Source organism: Notamacropus eugenii, chromosome 2, assembly GCF_028372415.1.
Source record: "Notamacropus eugenii isolate mMacEug1 chromosome 2, mMacEug1.pri_v2, whole genome shotgun sequence".
In the NCBI taxonomy this organism is placed as follows: domain Eukaryota; kingdom Metazoa; phylum Chordata; class Mammalia; order Diprotodontia; family Macropodidae; genus Notamacropus; species Notamacropus eugenii.
This window is the reverse complement of record NC_092873.1, coordinates 427,265,346-427,286,488: the sequence shown is the minus strand read 5'-3', so window position 1 is coordinate 427,286,488 and position 21,143 is coordinate 427,265,346. Positions and strand designations below refer to the sequence as shown.

Here is a 21,143-nt window from a genome sequence, read left to right as displayed (position 1 = left end):
TCTATTTTAAAAATCTCCATTGACTCCCTATTGCTGTTGAAAAAAATTACAAATTCTTCAGAGTAGCTTTTAAGGCCCTCCACAATCTTGTATCAAGGATCTCCCCCAATCCCACACCCTTACACAGTCACAAAAAATCTTCAAATAAAGGCTGGATGGTCATTTGTTGGTGAGGTGGTATAGGGAATTCTTGGTCAGGTACAGATTCAACTAGACAATCTCTGAATTCTCTTCCAATTGAGGGAGAGAGAAGAGAAAGGAGGGGGGAGAGAGGGGAAAGAGAAAGAGATCACATTGTTAGAGAGATAAAAATAGAGAGAAAGAATAGATTTAGGTATTTATATATACACACACATATAGCAAAATTTTATTTCTAAACTTTGTATAAAAATAGGTTATGTATCACAAAACATAACTATGTTCTACTATACATCCATCTAAGATAATCTAGGGTGGTATACAGAGGTATGCTGAGAAATTAGACAATTAAGGTAAATAAAGCAAAGAGTGAAACACTCAGCATACCTTACCTATTTCTTTTTCTACAAGGCCCAGAAATGAATAAAGTTGTGCTAAGATTGGCAAACAAACAAAGAGCTGAACACCAAAGCTGCATTCCTTCAAGGACTACTTTGGTGCCAGCATTTCCATGGTCCATGGTGTGAGTCACAGGAGATGACAAATGAGTCATCCCCTCCTCGCATCATAGCTACATGATAAAAATCAGCATGATGAATAAAGGGGCAAGTTGGTGCTTTGGCCTTCTTAATGACCCAGTGGGAGTAACTCTACAGTTAATCCAAGTTATTGTAGAGAAATTGGTCATTATGCTTCTTTCATCCTTTTTTCACATCTCCTATGGCCTCCCCACCACTGCCAGAAAAAGATTTCCAAAGAAAAATGATTCAAGGGCTACACACAGATGCTTTTCCAGTGTAAAAAATAATATAATCTGAACCTCAATTCTCTTTCCTGATGATATCTATGCTCAAGTTGCCAAAGCTACGTCTGCAAAGAAACAATGAAAACAGTCATTCTAACAATTCAGGAAAAGCCTTCTGCGCGCGCGCGCACACACACACACACACACACACACACACACACACACACACACACACACACACACACCAAAACAAGATAGAATTATCCCCAAATCGTTCCATTGCTCATTCTGCTTCCAAAGCAGAGGCTGAAATGTAAGGTTATAGAAATGGGAATTTGTCCAGGGGAAGAAAGACAATACCACTAAGCAGGTGGGTCATGGAAAGAAGATGCCAAGAGTTAAATTCACACCAATTTCCCAAAGACTTACTTGTCTAGGCAAAAATCAGAATGGGAAAAAAAAACCTAGTTGAGGAAAGAGACTTGGACTGGCAGTCAGGAGATGAAATTTCTAATTCTAGCTTTTCCATTAAGGAATTTTTAAGTGATAGCAGGTGAGCCATTAAACATCTCTGGGTTTTAATTGTCTCATCTATAAAATAATCAAATCTCACATTTACATAGCATGTAAAGGTGAAAGGTAGGTCTTTCTCACAACTGTATGAGTTACTTATGATACCTAGTCTAAAGGACTGAGAACCAAGGTAGTGGATAAAGGGCCTTCTTGGCCCAAGGGGAGGGGAAGACCTTCAAGAGAAACCAAAGCTTAGCCCTCTGCTTCCTCGTCTCCAGGGTCAAGAAAACTGTGACCTCTTTCCACCCCCATCCATCATCTGGTCTGCATCTCTAGTCCTAGGGCACTGAGAAGTAGCCCAGGGTTCAGTCCTGGTTCCTGCACTGAAGCTGAGACTCCCTCTACTAATGCAAAGTCCATATCTACTCTTCCATTCAAATCCAAGCTGAGAGGTTCAAATTTTTTTTCTCCATGAAGCTCTTTGCCCTGGGGGGAACAGAATCAGTTTGTGTCATTCTGGAGTTTCTGAATTTGGGTTTTACCAACTCACAGGAAAGATGAATGGAAGGATCAATTGTGGGACAAAGTAGAATATGGAAGTCTCACCACCACTCTCTAACAGAGAAAGGATTAGATTTCAACAGAGGAGGATAAAGAGTCTTCACTGAATGTAATTGAGAGAGCTTCTGGTACAGATCTGTGCCCTTTTCTGCAACAAGTGTGTTGATGTGTTGGTTACTCAGGGATAAATTACTTAAGGAATTCTTTCCAGTCACCCCCAACTATGGTCTATCTCTAAACGTGTATTTGCTTGTGTAATGGGATACTTTGCTGGAAAAAAATTTCCTATGTGAAAACATGCCAAGAGAAATTTAAACAGCTTGAAAATTGCCTTCTTGGAGAAGGTCTGTGTCTGGTACAGGGACACTGACTTGCATCACTTAGATATTTTTCACAAAAAACAGAATTTGTGTCAAATATGTCTGCACATTTATTTTTTAGAACATCCCCCAAGCTGAAAAAAAATACACAAGAAGCTTCTTTTCCTCCTTATGAACCGAGCCTCTTCAATCTTCCATAAATAAACCAACTCCTACTGGTATTACTAATTGTATTGCCCAAGGACCTGATAAAATTGTGGAAGAAAGTTCGAAGAGAAAATTATTGTATATAAAGAATTAAGGAATAAAAACAGAGAAATACATGAAGTAAGCTTGTCACAAAAAGGTGACGCCTCTCTCAAGTTTATGCAGGAAAGAATGCAAAAAAAAAAAAAAGAAGGGAAAGTAAACCAATATGGAGATACTTGGAATGTGTGAAAAATTGAGATATCTACTGAAGAGTTTGTATTGAGTTTACTGAAAAAAAATTTCAGCTATGATCACCAACATCATCTAGGTGGTCACAAGCTTCTGCCTGCAAGTGCTGGAACAGTCTCCACAAGCTTACTCAAAAGAAGAAACCTGGGTTTTAGTAGCATGGCTTAACAGAATGCTTAAAATTAATTATGGTTTGTAAAGTTAATATATTGCATCAGTATATACTGCTTGGGAAACTAAATGAAGGTGCCAGACTAGGATTTTATAGATTTTATGAAATTGTTTACAAAGATTGATTAAAAATTTCTTTTAAAGTTAAAGTACCATCAAAAGACCAAGGTAGCAGAGTAGGCACAGACAGATTAAGTGCAATCTGTGTGCTTGTGCACATGTGGTCAAAGCAACCAGAAGTCTTAAGTATCAAAACCCCATCTGAAAAATTTGCCTTTTTTCCCCTAAGAGATTTAGCTTGACTTCATGTATATCTTGTCAGTAAAATGGAAAACCATATAATAAAAATAAAGGACTGAGAATTTCACTTGCAGCTAGTCTGAGACATTTTGAGGTGACCGGCTGAGTATGCTATGCTTTGTTTCTGGCAATACTATGTAACAGTTATTTCTGCACAAAATGACAGTTGCTTTCCCCTCCTACAGAAGTTAAAGAAGTGAAAGAAGGTTCTCACTGTTCTTTAGGTTACAAGGAAAAAGCAAGTCCACTTGAAAGAGTTTCAAGGAGAAAAAAAGAAGAAAGAGATGAAGAGACAGGGGAATCCTGTCCCATTTTAGCAGGTGGGAGAGTGGGAGAATGTGAGAGAGAGTAGGAAGAGAAAGATCACTGAAGCTTTGAAACTGTTATAGACATTTAAGTCTCTTCCTTTAAACCAGGAAGTGCAAGGTGGGTGTAGTCTGGCTTCCAACCTCCTCTTTCAACTGAGAATCTTCTTTCCAAAGTTACTAATCATCTCCTAATTGCCAAATCTAAACAACTTTTACAAATTCTCATCCTTCTTGACCTCTCTGAAGCTTCCAACGCTATCAATAACCCTCTTCTTCTTGATACTCTAAATGACTGCTCTCTCCAGGTTCTCCTCCTACCCAACTGTCTGGCTGTTCCTCATCTCCTTTCCTGGATCTTCATTCATGCTGCAGCTACTGACAGTAGAGGGCCCCCAAGGCTCCGTCCTGAACCCTTGTCTCTTCTCTCTATACACTCTTTCACTTGGTGATCCCGTCAGCTCCCAGGGATTCAGTTACCATCTCTATGCAGATGACTCTCAAATCTACTTATGCAACAGTAACTTCTCTGCTGGTCTCCATTCTTACATCTCTGACTTCCTTTCAGATATCTCAAACTGAATGTCCTATGGACATTTTAAATTTAGTGTGTCCAAAACTCAGCTCATTATCTTTCCCAAAAAAATCCCTCTTCCCAATTTCCCAGTTGCTTTCAAGGATACCACATTCCTCCCAGTCATCCAGTCTCATGACCTGGGTGTCATCCTAAACGTCTCAGTCTCTCTTAGGTACCCCCATATGCAGTTAGTAATCAAGTCCTGTTATTTCTACCTGCATAAAACTCTCATATAACCTTTCCTCTGACACTATCATCACGCTGGTCAGGTCCTTATCACCTCATGCCTGAACTACTGACATAACCTGTTGGTTGATCTCACTGCCTCAAGTTTCTCCCAACTCCAATCCATCTTCCACTCCACTTTCAAATTCATCTTCCTAAAGTGTAAGTCTGACCATTTCATCCCTCTATTCAAAAAACTCCAGTGGCTCCCTGTTACCTCCAGGACCAACTATAAAATCCTCTGTTTAGCATGTAAGGCCTTTCTTAACCCAGTCCCTTGCTACCTTTCCAGTTATACCTTATGCCCTTCCATGTACTCTTCAATTCAATAGTACTAGTCTTCTTATTCAAACATGACACTCCATCCCTTCTTGAAATCAAATATTTTCATTGGCTATTCCCCCACAGGAATGTTCTCCCTCTTCATCTCTACCTCATGGCTTTCCTGGCAACCTTTCAAATCTCAATTGAAGTCTCACTTTTTGCAGGAAGCCTTTTCCAGTTCTCCTTATTTTTAGTGTCTTCTTTCTGAATTTGTCTCACCTCAGACATTTGACAATCACTAGCTGTGTGACCTTGGGCAAGTCACTTAACTCCAATTGCCTCCCCAATTTTTCCTAAACATATCTTATTTATTTACATGTTATTATAGTTATTTGCATATTGTCTCCCCTAGTCAACTGTTTGCTCCTTGAGGCATGGACTACTTTTTGCCTTTCTTTGTATCCCTAGCCCTCAGCATGGGCTAACATGATAAGCACTTCATAAAAACTAGGTGACTGAGTGATTGACCCTGTCATGATGGTACCACTTTTTAAATTCCAAAGAATGATATGTGGTTTCACAAGTGTCACCTAAAAAAACCATTTATAAGAAGAAACAAGTGATAGTGTTTGGTGACTTCCTTCTGAGGGATGCCAAAAAACTATTCATCAACCTGACAATCAAGAGTTTTACTGCCTTGCTAGGACTTCTTCCAATCCTTTTTCCTTTTGGAGATATCTGGGAAAAAGCTGGGGGTAATTTGTATAACCCAGCCCAGCTGCTCCAGAAGAAAATAGGAGGAGAGATTGAATGTCTCTCTAAAGCCCAAATCATTCAGTGAAAACTACAGACATGATTAAGCACTGAGGGATGGGGATGGTAGGAGTACAGTCACCAGGATCTATCCAAGGGGGAAAATCGAGACCTGTTTGAGAAAATCAACAAAGAGACATTCCAACAAATATCTAAAAAGACCTTCTGTGTTTGGGGTGAGACTGTGGGACCTGGGTTTTTAGCAAACGTGAAAAGAATGTTTCTATATGGTAATGTCCCTTTTACATGTGGACATCTGGGTTGCTAAAAAGGACAGAAAAAGAACATTTGTATAAGAAAAGCCAATAAAAATCAACTTGAGAGGACACAGCCTGTCAGACAAAATGCTGAGAAGAGACAGACTGTTCTAAGTACCAGATAGAGAACTCCTCTTCAGAGGAATGAAGGGATTTATTTGACCTTTCATTTAAATAAACCAAAGGCACTCAATGCCTCAAAGGTAAAAAAAAAGAAGGTGGAACATTAACAATTGAGGGTCTAGCATAATTGCTCAATGGTCAAACTGTTTTAAAATGTATACATGGAGTGGAGGTAACTAGCACTATCTGTAGAAGGAGAATTGAATAGAGAAGAACACTGAATCAAAACAGACTCATAGACTGCTGGAAACAGAGGACACCAGCAGTGGAGTGGTAGAGTACTGAGAAGATGGTATTTGGCATTAAAAGAGCAATGAGATGCATAGCACCATAGTGGAGGAGCAAACCCCAGTAATCTCTCTTTGCTGGGGTCCCATCCATGATAGTTTAAATAATTTCTGAGAGAGACAGAACTATACCAGGATGAAGGGATGTCACTTTACTGTCTATGGACTCATATCTCATTCCTTTACTATGTGAGTATACTGTATTTTAAAGCAAGTCTGAGTCCTCATAAAAGAATTTAGTTATTGCCTTTGGAGGAGTCTCAGATACTTAAAGACCCCAGGTTTCTACTGGGTTTTCATGAGACAAATAAGTGAGAAGTCTTCAAAGCACACCTAGGTCTTTGATGCCAAGAGGGAGTATCTAACAGAAGGATTATCTTGGAAAGATAATTTGATGTGAAGAAATCCAGGAATCAAATTTGAGAGAGAGAAAGAAGAATAACTGATAACATTTGGGTGAGAATCAATGAAAGGGGAAAATGAAGTCCTACTGTCATGGGAATACAGAAGAAACCACCTGGATCATCTCAACAGAAGGAAGAATTAGACTAGAATTCCAGAAACAAATCACTAAACTGGCACAGAGACTTGATATGACAGCGATAACAGATCAATCATCCAGACATCTCTACTCAACAAAAGAAGATAAGCTGATAAATTTTTTATTTATATCAATGATAATCTCATTATCCGAAAAATGGAATGACATGTTAGAAGAAGCAATACAAGGACACTATCAAGGTCTCTCTGAAGAACTCAGGAATCAATTGTTTGACACAGGAGACACTGGCACAGAACCACCGGATATGGCATGCCCACGTCAAAGAAGATGCTGTGCTCTACAAGTGAAGCAGAATTTCAAAAGAAATGAGGTGTGAAAATTAAGAGATATCTCCACTTCAAATATGCATGTGGACTGTTTGTGCCTGATTTGTGGTAGAGCCTTCCCTGCTCATATTGGTCTTCTCAGTCACAGTTGGACCCACTGTACTTAACTCCAACATAGTGATGTCATTTTAGTACTCTTTCAAGAACAAAGGACAACAACCAACCAATCAACTATTCTGATCCTGATTCTGACCAACAGGGAGGACCTGGTTCCTCATATACTAATGAGGAAACTATGGTATCAATGACCACTCTAATGCTGAATCTATGTTAGAAAAGAAGAGGAAAGCCATGCATAATGACCTTCCATTGAAATTTACTTTCTCCAAATCTAACATCCTTCAGAGAAAAGATGGTTATCGTGACATAGTCTGACATAAAATTCTACAGAGGACATTGGCCCAAGAGAAATAAGATGCTTTCAAAAATGAAATTCTAAAGATGCAAAAAGAAATAACTCTGACAAAAGAAGAGTGATCTCTATTAAACAGATGTGATTTCCCCAGGAGCAGAGATGGTGACTTGCCCAAAGGGCAAGGGTGGCATGGTTGTTGGAGAGGACTTGATGTCAGAACAAAATGAGGCACTTCCAAATAATTGAATAGTTAACAAAAGGAGGTTAACTTTGCCCTAATATATCAAGGGCATGAAACAAGAGTACAGTAACATCTAGCTTCTTTATATGTGACATCCCCCAACCCTTATCATCATATAGAATTTCTTCTAGTCATTAGGGCAAGATATAACGAAGGATACGGTGACTCACTTGCTTTTCAGGAATCCACCAAGTCTAAGGTGACCTGACTACATATGGATGGGACTTTGTATTACCTTTGCTGACTAAGAAGCTGGGGACAATCAAGTCCTGGGACCACGTTGCAGATTTTTGGAGAAAATTAATCCCTGCTTTAATAAATGGACAACCATAGTCCTACCACAGTGACATAACAGAAAGAGCACTGGACTTAGAAAGAGAAAATCTGGGTTCAAATCCTGGTGCAGAATCAACCTTTGAACTCTGTCTATTATCACTGAGCAAGTCATTCGTATACTATATACCACAGTATCCTGATATGTAAACTAGGGATAGTAATACTTGTACTACCTCTAAGATCATATGAAGAGAAAATATTTTACAAATGATAGAAGACAACTGTAGATAGTATAAAGTCCAACTCCTGCATTTTACAGATGAGAAAATAAACATCTAGATAAGTAATAATAGTAAAAACAAATGACAATCATAATAATAAATAACAGCTAGAATTTATATAAAGTTCATAAAATATATTACATATATTACTTCATTTTATTCTCACAGCATCCCCGGGAGGTTCTGTCATTATTCCCATTTTACAAATAATGAAACTGAGGTTAAATTCCTTGCCTAGGCTCACATAACTAATAATTGTCTGAGGCAGGATTCGAACTCAGGTCTTCCTGACACCATGCCCACAACTCAATCTGTTGTTCCATACAGCTGCTTCTAGTTAGGTGAATTAATTTCAAATTAATCATTTAAATAAATGACAGTCAAAATTTGAAGTCAGTCTTCCTCCTCACAGTCCCATGTGTTTTCTTCCCACTACATCACACTGCTACTGAATAAATTTGATGTTTTACTATTCTTTTTAAATCCTGATGCTTCATATTTAAAATTCTTCATGACTTGGGCTCCTTCATATCTTTTCTAGTCTTCTTGTACATTATTCTTCTCTACTTTCTACAATTCACTCATACCAGCCTCCTTGCTTTCCCACGTACAACTGAACTACATCTTTTATGTCTGGCTTTGTTCTAGCTGTTCCTCTTGACCAGAAGGAGGCGACTAGGTACTGCAAGAATGTGATTTCCTGAGTTCAAATCCCACTTCAGACACTAGCTACATGACCCTGGGCAAGTCACTTAACCCTGTTTGCCTCAGTTTCCTTATCTGTAAAATGAACTGGAGAAGGAATATCCAATATCTTTGCCAAGGAAATCCCCAATGGGGTCACAAAGAGTCGAACATGACTAAAATGACTGAAAAACAACACCTTTGTCCAGAATGTTTTACCTCCTTACTTCTGTCTCTTAGAATTCTTGCTTTCCTTCAAAACTGATCTGAAGCAAAACCTTAAGCCAGAGGTGTTTCCTCCTCCTCTCCCCTACCTCTACCTGTCTCAGCTGCTGGTACTTTACTCTCTAAGATTATTTTGTTATCTACTTTATGGGTAAGTCCTTGATAGTCATGTATGTCTATGTTGCCTCTTCAGTTACAATAAGCTGTTGGGTTGAATTTTCTTTGTTTCTGCTCTAGAATATGGATGGAGTTACTCAGCTGAGTATTCCATATTAGTTTAAACAGAAATATTGAATCAAGGTGTTATAAAATGAAAATCTCCCCAGAATTCAGTGCAAAATGATGTTCTCAGTTCCTCAACAAGAATTAGCACGAAAATCTATCATTCTGTGGTGACCAAACAGGTGGAATTTCTGGATCCTTGTTAAGTCACTTGGAAGCTTCTTTCCTATGGATAGATCAATAAGCTCTTGAGAGCAGAGACTTTCTCTTTCGACCTTGTATTCTCAGTGCTTGGTACAGCTCCTGGAAAAGAGCAGATACTCAACAAATGCTTATTAGTAGATTGATGGATGTGTAATAAACACATTATATAATTGTATATTCTTCTATAATATAAAATTATATAAACATTTCCTGATCCCCACCAGCTGTTAGTGCCTTCTCTCTTGAGTTTATCTTCCATATGCTCTGCATATATCTTATACATACCTAGTTGTACTCCAGCACTGAGTATAATGCATAATAAGCATCTAATAAATATGTGGTGAGTAATTATTAAGTATGCTGTAATGATCCAATGCTTAGTATAGTGCCTGGCACATAGTAGGTTCCTAATAAGAGCTTGGGCAGCTGGGTAACCCAGAGTATAGAATGTTGGTCCACTAGTATAGATCTGGTCAGGAAGAGTTATCTTCCTGAGTCAAATCTAGCCTTAGACACTAGTTGCGTGACCCTGGGCAAGTCACTTAACAGTTTGTCTCAGTTTCCTCATCTGTAAAATGAGCTGAAGAAGGAAATGGCAAACCACTCCAGTATCTTTACCAAGAAAATCCCAGATGAGATCATAGAATTGGACATATCTGAAACGACTTAACAACAACACGAAATGCTTATTGATCCATCCATAGGAAAGAAGTTTTCAAGTGACTTAACAAGGATCCAGAAATTCCATCTGTTTGGTCACCACAAAATGACAGATTTTCATGCTAATTCTTATTGAGGAACTGAGAACATCATTTTGCACTGAATTCTGGGGAGATTTTCATTTTATAACACCTTGATTCAATATTTCTGTTTAAACTAATATGGAATGCTCGGCTGAGTAACTCCATCCATATTCTAGAGCAGAAACAAAGAAAATTCAATCCAATTTAGCTCTAAGAGAAAGCAAGAAAATAAGATAAAAGAGTGCTGTCATGTGTACTCCTGCCACCACCTGCATGAGATTTGCCTTGACAACATTCAATAAAAGAAGTAAGTGGCGATCACGGAGCCCTGAAATGCACTTGCCAAGGAGTGACTATGCTGTTTCATGACTGAAATTGACTGGCTTGCTATGATTAAAATAGAGAGCAGCTCCTGCTTTTCACCTTTTGGCTAGCGTCAGGAGAGGTGAATTGGAAATAGAACACTGTTGGGTTGACAGTGCTCTGTGGGAAATGTGCCTTCCTTCCTATACAAAGATTACTGACACCACAGTCATAAAACCTTTTATTTCTATGGTAGAGGAGCAGCAGCATCATAAGGGCCAGGTTTGGGGCCAGAGCAACCTCGGGTTCAGGTCTTGTCCCTGATACATGGTGACCAATTCCCCAAAATTAATAAATTGCTGAATGATGGCTGAACTGAATTGGGAGAGGGCGTTTCCTCACAGGGAGCTCCGTCTTCTGATAACTTTTTTTTCTACCAATGAGAACAAAAAATTATTATAATTATATTATACTGAAATTCCAAAGTGCTTTCCTGACACCAGGCCTGTAAGGAGTATAAAGAAAATACTATCATCTCCACTTTACAGATGAGGAAACCCAGTTTAAAAGAGGAGAAGTGATTTATCCATGGATATACAGTTTGTCAGTTTTCAGTTCAAGTCAACAAAAACACCTATGTGCTTATTGAGTGCTGTGAACTGGGAGAGACAGAGTTGTCACAAGGCGAAGCCCCAGCTCTCATGAAGCTTAAAGACTGTGTGCCAGTTTTGCCTTGGGGTAGTACCTCTGTAGTTGAGGGTAGGTGGAGAACCAGGAGAGGAGAGCATGCTGCTTCTCCTTTCTTCCTCTATTTTCCACGCATTTGTTTTCTGCTACTTCTTCTAGGCCTTAGTGCAAAAGGAAGATGGGGTACAGCCTATGACTTAATCCCTCTGGTACCCCTAGGCTCCTCTTCTGGACTCATTGGCACTGCCACACATCCTCTGGTGGTGCTTCTGCTTTGAAGGAGCCTAATTCCTATCAAGATCAAGAAGTCTGAGCCATTCTCCTTCCTTCCTTCAATAAGCTCCCCTACACATTCTAGCAGACTTTGGATCTGGAAAAATCAACTGGACATTTCTTTTCCCTTTCAATTTCTCTGGCTACTTTCTTTTCCATGCTCAGACCATAGTATATAGTTTTCTGACTGGGAGAATCAAAGAAGGAGAAAAAAATTAAAATTTTAAATTTTATATGGATGAATTTTTGGTCACCAGTTCTTAAATTCTACTGCTGACTCTTCTTGGCAAAGGAACCCAAGATCAAGTGGAGAAAATGCTTTTAAGTGAAAAGATAAGGCTAAAAAAAGTTGTCATCTCTTTGGGGCATAGGCTGAAAAGCTAGTTAAAAGGGATCCTTTACAAAGTTTCTATATTTTTAAGTATAGTTAATTTTTTAATGTAAGCTAATTTTCTTTTATTTCTTTAGTTCATTGGATGAAAAAAATGGCCTTTATGATTTAGTAATATTCAGCAAGTGTTCACCTTTTCAAAATTTTAAAGTAATTTAAAAGTAAAATTTCCTGGCTCTACTACCTAATGAAACATTCTCTGCCTGGCACATAGCAAGAACTTAATAATATGTGTTGACTGACTATTGGCTGACCCTACCCATGTCAGTTAATCACTCAACAAGCATTTGTTACGTGTTTACTATATGCCAGGCACTTATGCTAAGTGCTGGGGATTAAAAAAAAGGCAAAAACAGATTCAAGAGTTCACATTCTAACAGGGAGACAACAGACAAAAAAAACCCCCATATATATGGCATTTACAGTATAAATGTAACATCAGCACAGAGGGAAGGGGCTGACGATGGGAGTTGGGGGACCAGGAAAGGCCTCTCCTAGCAGGTGGGATTTGAGCTGAATCCTCAGGGAAGCCAGGGATGCCAAGAGGTAGAGATGGAGGTGAGGAGGGATGGCATTCTAGGGACGGGGATAGCCAGTGAAAAGGCTATGAAATAGCGTGTTATGTTTGAGGATCAGCAAGAGGTAGAACTTGATAGACAACCAGGAGCTAACAGAGAGGGGCTGACAAAGCACTATGCCTTCTCCCTTTAGTTTAATGTTCCTGTAAACCTTCCTAATTAGGTTAAAGGTATCACCACCCTTCCTTAATCTCCCAAATTTAAAAATCTTCCTTTGCTTTCATTTCCCATGTCTAGTTGGTTGCCAAGTCTTGTCAATTGTGCCTCCACAACATCTGTCCTTTCTCTCCACACAGAAACCACCCCAATTCAAGCCCTGATCACATCTAACCTGGACTATTTCAACAGTTTCCTACTTGAACTTCTGGCTTCCAGTCACTCCTTTCCCTCACCCATTTTCCATGCAGCTGTCCAATTAATTTTTCCAAAGCACAGATCTGAATGTATCGTTCCCTTGCTCAAGTGGCACCCTATTGCCGCTAAAAGAAAATAGAAACTCCTCATCTTGGCCTTTCCAAGCTTCCTTTCCAAATTTCATTTGCATTTCCCTCCTTCAGATAATCTACATTCCTGCCAAACTGACTTAATTGATGTTCTCCAAGTTTTTCATTCTATATCTAGGCTCTAAGCCCCATGCCTGGAATGCACTCCCTCCTCACTTCTACCTGTTATTAGCCCTTAGATTCTTTAGAGGTTCAATTCAAGTGCCACTTACCACAGGAGCCTTTTCTAAGCCCCTATTGTGAATATTTATAGTTTTTTTTTCTTCCTCAAATTATCTTACATAATTTGCAAAAATTTTGTATGCCCCTTTATAAGTTGTATAAGCTGAGAGGAAAAGAACCATTTTTCTTTTCGCCTTTGCATCTGACATGCCTAGCACAATACTTTGAATGTATTATGTTTCTTTTGTTTAAAATGATATTTTTCCCAATTGCATGTAAAAACAATTAACATTATTTTTTTAATTTTGATTTCCAAATTCTGTCCCTCCCTTCCTCTCCTCCCCCCTCCCTGAGACAGTAAGCAATCTGATATAGGATATACATATGCAATCATGCAAAACATATTTCCATATTAGTCATATTGTAAAATAAAACACAGACAAAAAATAAAAAAAAATAAAGTGAAAAAAATATGCTTCAATCTGCATTCATCAAGTACTCCATCAGTTCAGAAACTCCATTCATTCTGAAAGAACTTCATCATTTCATTCTCTGGAGGCGGATAGCATTTTTCATCAATTCCTTTGGAAATGCCTTGGATCATTGCATTGCTGAGAATAGCTAAGTCATTCACAGTTGATCATCGTATCATGTGATTGTTACTCTGTACAATATTCTCTTAGCTCTTCTTACTTCACTTTACATCAGTTCACATGAATCTTCCCAAGTTTTTCTGAAATCATCCTGCTTATTCTTCATAGCACAGTAGGATTTCATTGCAATCATACACCACAACCTTGAACATACCATGTTTCTAACTCAAAGTCACATGTTAAAAAGAAAGCTCATCACAACTAAGGGGATAAGGAATTTTTGAAGAAGGTCACATTTGTGTGGGCTTTAAAGGATGGATAGAAATTTTAAAAGCTAAAAGAGGGACGGGAAGGACATTCTAGTCACAAGCAAAGGCAGAGGCAGGAAAATGATTCATCATACTGGAATCAGAAGGCATGGGTTTGAATCCAATAGCTGATGCTTATCTGCAAGTAGTAACCCAAGTGACTTGGGCAAGTCACTTAACACCATTGGATTTCACTAATCTCAACTATAAAATGAGTTAGTTTGACCAAATGATCTCTGAGGTCCCTATCCACTCTAGATCTTTGATCTTAGGATCATAAATGTAGGACTTGTTAAAAAGACAATGAGAAGAACTTAGGTGAAGGATGTAGAACTTGGAGGAGGGAGAGTAGCATGAGATAAGGTTAGAAGGGAAATGTAGGACTTGATTGTGATGAGTATCAGAGTTAATAGGGAATTAGTGAAGAATTTTGGACAAAGGAATGACATAACCAGATCTGTGCATAAGAAACATTAGTATGGCAGAAATGCAAATGATGAAGTTAGAGAGTAGAGGCAGAAATGTCTTGCAAAAATGTCATTACAATTGTGCACACAGGGGGTACTATATTGAGGTGGTAGCAATGGGGATAGAGAAAAACAGAGAGATGCAAAAAATAATATTGCAGAAGAAGGATATTACACAGGATCAGTCACAGGTAGAATTAACAAGAGGTATGACCAGGATTCAGACCCATGTCTTTTGCCTCCAATTTCAGTGTTTTTCTACTCTACCACTTGCCTTTTTCACTAAAATAGACTAGAGCTTCCCAGAGCCAACCACTTCCTCTTTCTACCCAAATGCAGGCATTTGTGAAATGTCTGCCGAGGGTAATGGAGGCAATCTGAGACAAAAGAACAGAGCTTTTTTTTTGTCTTTATTTCATTAACTGTTCGGTCAAAGATAAAAATACTTCTATTTCCCAGGTTTAATTATTATTTGTTTAAGTCTATTGAGAAGAGGTGTTAGGATAATCAAATGCTTTTATGTGTTAACTCATTTACAAGAAATGTAAGATGAAGGAAATTCAAATTGTACCAGAATTTTAGAGCTGAAAGGGACCTTTAAGATTATCTAGTGCTATCTCATTTAGTAGGTGAAGAAACGGAACCCTTTATCTTTTTCCCCAAACCTTTCCTTCCTCCTAATATCCCTATTACTGTTGTGGACAGCACAATCCTCCCAACTATCCAGACTCCCAATCTAGGTGTTATCCTAGACTTCTCACTCTCTCTTGCAACCATTGCCAAGGTCTGACCATTTTATCTTCATAACACCTCTCAAGTACACCCGCTTGTCTCCTCTGATACTGACACTCCTGTATCACCCTGATGCAGGTTCTCATCGCCTCATGCCTAGACTATTGTAATACTGTACTAGGTAGTATACCTGCCACAAAGAGCTTCTCACGCTAGTCCATCCTCCACTCAGCTGTCAAAGGAATCTTCCTATGACCATGTTAATTCCATTCAATAAACTCTGGTGACTCTCTATCACCTCCAAGATCAACTATGAACTCCTTTGTTTGGCATTCAAAGTCCTTAGTAACCTGCCCTGCTCTTTACACGTTATATAGCACAGTAAGATTCCATTACAATCACATACCACAACTTTGAACATATTATGTTTCTAACTCAAAGTCAGATATTAAAAAGAAAGATCACCACAATTACGGGGATAAGGAATTCTTGCAAAAATGTTATTATGATTGTCTACAGAGGTGATACCGTATTGGGGTGGTACCTACTTCCCAGGCACTCTGGGATCCAGTGACACTGGTCTCCTTGCTTTTCCTCCAACAAGGCACTCCATCTCCCAAATCCCAAATTCAGTGGCTCTCCTTCCTCATCTCTACCTCCTCGTTTCCCTGGTTTCCTTCAAATCTCAGCTAAAATTCATCTTCTATAGGAAGTTTTCCCAGTCCCTCAATTCTAGTGTCTTCCCTCTATTGACTTTTCTATTTATCCTGTACAAGGTTTGTTTACACATAATTGTTTGTATGTTGTTTCTCCCATTAAACTGTGAGCTTCTTGAGAGCAGAGATGGTCTTTTTTCCTTTCTTTATATCTCTAGTTTAGTACAATACCTGGCATATAGTAGATGCATAATAAATGTATTTTGACTGACTAAATGGCTTGACCAATTTGCACACATAAAGGTGACCTTGTCCAAAATGCCCCAAAGCAATCAAACAGCCAAGCACCTGGGAGCTAGTTTCAAAAAAGAAGGTTGGAAGTATAGAAAGACTGACAGTGAATTAAGACAAATTGCCTTTATAACAGCTTTACCCAAACTAGTTTAATTTGTACACACTTGTGATACATGAAGTTTTCACTTACTAATCTCAGAGATCAAGAAAAATATTTCTGACTTAAGTACTTGTTCCAGTGTGAGAGACGCATCAGACCATTACAACTGTTTTTTTAAAGTAATTACAGCTCTTTATTGAGTATAGCTCAGTAGGGAAATTGGAGGAACGCGATGAGCAGAAGGCCAAAGTGAATGGGGTGAGCAGAGGGCTTATCCAGGTAGAGGAGGAGAAGACTTTCCAGAGTGCCTGGATAGTTGCTCTGACAGAAGTCAGTTGGACTGGACTGGATGAAGTACTTCACAGGGTTCCAGGGAGCCTGTTTTTATACTGGGCATATGAGCAGGATATGAGGCACTTCATAAGAACTTCTAGGTCAAACTAAGGAAATCTGGAGACTGTGGAGGATTGGATTTGTTTTTTGCCTAGTCATTGCTTGGGTAGACTTGGGGTAACCCTGAGGACAGAGTGGGTGCCTCCCCACCCCAGCAGACCACTTTTTTGGGATTTCTTCTATCTTTATCTTAAGACAGATGTTGAACAATTAGCTTTGTGAAGAGGTGTAAGGAGAAATGTAATTTACTCATTGTTCTAATGGGCTATAAATAGTAATGATTTCAAAATATCATATAATCTTAGAGAGCTAGAAAAGAAACACATCATTTTCTTCAATTTATAAATGAAGAATCTGAAGTCCAATGGAGAAAAGTGACTTGCCAAATATCACTTTGGTTGTTAGTGTACCTATAGTGTGGATTCACTAATGGGAGAGGGAATGGGACGTAACAGAGAGAGTTTAAATCTGGATACTTTCTACTTCTATTATCTTACTAGCTGCAACCATGGGCAAGTCACTAACTGCCTGGGAACCTAAACCATAATACCTGTCCCACCTACTTCCCTGAGTTATTTCGAACCTCCAGGGATGTCACACTCATTTCTCAGTCTAAGAGCCCAGTGTTGTGCCTGGAACATGGTGCTAGTAACTGGATTAAGAAGACAAAAATCAAATAGTAGTTGCCCTCAAGGAACTTACATTCTTTATAGAGTTATGAATTTCTATATAATATGGATTTATATATAAGCACAGACAAATAAATATTAAAATTAAAATACGTTAAAAAATTAAAATTACTAAACATTAATATTAATAAATAAATATTAATGGAAAGGTCACTAGAAATTAGGAGATCCAGTAAGTTTTGAAGAAAAGTAGGGATTGTGGAAGGCCAAGGCAAACATGGAGTATACTGTAGGCATAAGGAATACCCTATTTTCCACAACTTTTTTTATTAGAGATCAAATAACATGTATAAGGAACAGCAAGGTCGGTTTGGCTAGATTGTAGAATTTGTGAAGGATCATAATGTATAAACGGCAGGAGAGATAGGTGGGTCCAAGGTTGTGGAGGGCACTAAATGCCAAACTGAGTTGTTGGTATTCAAACCTAGAAGAAATAAAGAGACACTAAAATTTATTCAGCTGGAAAGTGACTTTGCCAGATGTCTGGAGAATAGATTGGAAAAGGAAGAGCCTTAAGTCAGGGAAACCAATTAGGCTTTTATCATAGTTCAGACAAGAGGTAAGGAGGGCCTGGACTAAAGTAGTGGCCATATGAATAGAAATGAGGGATGGATTTCAAAGGTGCTGCATAGGTAGGAAAGATGAAATTTGGCAACCTATTGGATATTTCTGGGTAAGGAAAATGAGGACTCAAGGATGACACTCTTACAAAACTGAGTGACTGGAAGAATGGTAGTGCCCTGAGGAGAAATGCAGAAGTTTGGAAGAAGGCTGGGTTGGGGGAGGGGGGATATTGAGCTTTGCTCTGCAAATGTTCAATTTGTGATACTTAGGAACTATCCAGTTGGAAATGTCCAACTGGTAGTTTTTTTATGTAGGTCTGGAGGATGGAAAAGAAATTAGTACTAAAAATATAGATCATTTGTATTAGAGATCCATGTCACCTGAAGAAATCTTCAAGATAGAGTATAAAAAGCAATGTGAGGAGAGGGAAGAAAAGGGGAAGGGAGGGTAAGAGATCAGAAGGACAAGGACAACACTTTGAAATAAATCCACAGTTAAGGGGTAGCACATGATGACCCATAACAAAGGAAACTGAGGCAGAAAAGTGAGACAAATAGGACCAAGCCAGAGCAATATCATAAAAAATAAGGAAAGAATGTCTAGGAGGGTGGTAAGTAGTAAGAGGTAAAGAGGTAAAGGAGAAGGAAGACAGAAAAGATTATCAGATTTGGTAATTATGAGATCATTGGTGATGAAATAATGAATATTACAAATGCCTAGAAGGATGGAAAAACCTACATGAACTTAGAAAGAGTTAAGTAAGCAAAACCAAGAGGGAAAACAATTGTGCAACGACTTGTTAGTGTTCTGAGTCTTGTCCAATTCTTTGTGACCCCATTTGGGGTTTTCTTGGCAAAGATACTGAAGTGAGTTGCCATTTCCTTCTCCAGCTCATTTTACAGATGTGGAAACTGAGGCAAACAGGGTTAAGTGACTTGCCCAGGGTCATAGCAAGTAAGCGTCTCAGGTCAGATTTGAACTCAGCAAGATGAGTCTGATTCAGTCCAGGTCAGCACACTATCTGCTGCACCACCTGGCTGCCACCATGTAAAGGCAAAGAACCACTACAAAACATGTTACAAAGTTACAAAGCTCAAACAAAACTCAGAGAAGAAATATAAGATGCTCCTATCTCAGACCTTTGCAGATGAGGGAAATCAAAAGGTATGGTGCATTGCATATATTTTCTAACTTTTTCAGTGAACCTATCAGATTTTCTGGTTTTTCCTCTCTTTTCCCTCTTTTTCTTTAAAAACTATTCCTTGCTATGTAGAATGACTCTCTGGGAAGGGTACTGATAGAAATTTTTGCCATTTGAAAACAAAAACTAACAATAAAATTTATTTTAAAAATTAAATAAAACTTTGAAAAAGAGGTTATTGATAACTTTGAAAAGAGCACCTTCAGTTGATGGATGAGGTAGGAAACCAGATTACAAAGTCTTGAAGAGAGAGATAAGAGGAAATTAAGGCAATGAGACTAGACGTCTTTTTGTAAGAGCTTAACTGAGCAAGCTTATAAAACCATAGCTTGAGAGAATGAATAAGAATGGGGGAAGAATAATGAATTACATATAAAAGCACTTTTCAGACTTTAAAGTGCTGTGTCATTTGTCAGCTTTAACATTTGCAGTTATAACTGTTGGGTAGTAATAGTAGTCATCATAGTTGTAGTAGTAGTCCAGGTCTAGGATTTCAATAGTGTACCAAAGTGTAGAGACTCCCACCACCAGTGCAGATTGGCAATTCACCTGTTGCCTGGGGCACTAACAGGATAAGTGGCTTTCCCAGGGTCACACTGCTAGTATTTGTCACAAGAAGGGATTGAACCAAGATCTTATTGACCCCCTATCCATTGGTCCTCTATCCAGTAAACTACCTCACCCCTTAAAGCCATCCACATCGATGTTGTCCATATTGGATTGAAAGTTCCATAAGAATATCTATTCTTAGTTTTTATATAAGAAAAGGGCTTTAGTGTATGTTGCAGTCACCGTGAACATCTCAAGAAAGAGCACCACATGCTATAACCCGTCAAAAAAAAAAAAGATATCTATTCTTATTAGCTGTATACATTACAGAGTTTTACAAAGTTCTGCCTCTGGCACATATTGGCTCTGGGACCCCAGACAAGTCACTTAACTTCTCAGAAAACTGGGCAACTTTCTACAACCATAAAGTTGTAGAAAAAATATTAATCTGCATTGGTGAAGGAAATTTCTTCACCTGGGAGTTCTCTATGCCAGTGAAATCATAGATCTAGTCCCTACCCCTATCCTTGGTGGCAAAGGGCAATAAATTTAAAAAAAAAAAAGCATGATGTAACAGGATGCTAAGCATAATCTGTGTAATTCTATTGAGAATGTTTTTCCAATCTCCCCAAATTGTTTTTAATGAAAATCACTTGGACTGTCAGGGTCAGGTTAGCTCAGGAGAACAGGTCACTTGCTTGACAAGTCTTATGTGGATCTAGGTGATATATTGGCACATAAGAAAATGGTGATTTGGCTCGGAAAGCTTTCTGTAATCATCTGATAAATCACTGCTGTTTTTCACTCTCATACTTTGATGCTTGTTTTGTAAATGGCAAGATATAAGTAATTTAATTTATTTTTGCAATTCTTTGAGTGTTCTCCCGTCCACGGCTCCCTTATCTTCTTACTTATCATAAATTCTTTACCAACGAAACTAGGCTGCTTTCTTGTCTGTATGCTGCTCTGCTCCTGAATTCAGCTACTTGAGAAAACACAGTTCATCTATATTGAATGTCTTTTCTGCTGATCTTTCAGTATGCATATATCCCCCACCACATCCAATAAGCATGATGGATGATACTCAGTTTAACTGATGTCGACCCATAACTGATTACAGCAGCACCTATGAGTATGGCTGGAGTTACAGGCTCGTCAGCACTCCAATTAAAAATAGCCCCTTTCCCATACATTCATATGGCAAATGTGGGTGAATTTAATTCTCAGCATGAGAGTAGGGTGTAACAGCTTAGTTCTGTGTGATAGACATTTAAATAACATGTAAGGTACCCATCCCACACCAGCCAATGCTTCTCAATGATTTGGCCAAGCTGCTGTAAGGTAACCCAGTGGTAATACCAAATAAACAACCTGTATTCTTTGATAAAATATAAGTGAGAGGTATGGAGAGGGTGCCAATAGGTTCTCAAATTTGTCCCCATTGGGTGAAGATATAGTTCTAGGGCAGAACATCAGGACTGTGGATAGACAGGGTCTCAACTGAGATCAGTTGGTCAATTGCTAGAGAATGGAAGATACCAGAA

At 38.6% G+C, this 21,143-nt stretch overlaps 1 protein-coding gene and 1 pseudogene across 3 annotated transcripts in view; one reads left to right on the top strand and one right to left on the bottom strand.

Moving 5' to 3' along the window:
• Positions 1–21,143, bottom strand: part of KCNH1 (potassium voltage-gated channel subfamily H member 1) — a 582,340-nt gene that overhangs the window by 474,882 nt on the left and 86,315 nt on the right. The window lies entirely within an intron of this gene.
• LOC140522438 (OCIA domain-containing protein 1 pseudogene) lies at positions 1,954–2,774 on the top strand (annotated as a pseudogene).